The following is a 502-nucleotide window of genomic DNA, read 5'->3' on the forward strand; positions in this document are numbered from 1 at the left end:
GCGCCGAGCGGACCCCGCTGCTAGGGCTCCCACCCGGGCCGGGTGCGTGCGCTCTTGCAGACACACGGCAGCTAAATTTCAAGCGACTCCTCTCTTTTTTCTTTTTTTTTTTCTCCTTTTTTCTTTTTTTTTTTCTCCTTTTTTCTTTTTTTTTCCCTTCCCTTCTCCCGAGCCCTCTCTCTACCTTCCCAAAATTGTTTCCCGGTGCAATCCTGCAGCCCCGGGCGAGGGAGGAGGCGGGATGGTCCCTGCTTCCAAGACTTTTACGAACAATCGTTAAAGAAATCAGCATTTTCTTTTCTTTTTTCCCCCTTGTGCGGAGGCCGGAGAGGTCCCTTTGATCTCCGAGGCCTGGCGTGCTCCGAGCCCGCACGTCGGGGCTGTGTGCGGGGAGGGGGGCCCGGTCGCGGCGGGAGCAACACCCCTCCCACCCCGAAAGGGACATGAAAGGGGAGAAGAGAAGAAGAAGGGGCGGGGGGGGGGAAAAAAAAAAAAAAAAAAA

The sequence above is a fragment of the Charadrius vociferus genome, unplaced genomic scaffold (assembly GCF_000708025.1).
Source record: "Charadrius vociferus isolate BGI_N301 unplaced genomic scaffold, ASM70802v2 scaffold776, whole genome shotgun sequence".
Taxonomy (NCBI): Eukaryota; Metazoa; Chordata; class Aves; order Charadriiformes; family Charadriidae; genus Charadrius; species Charadrius vociferus.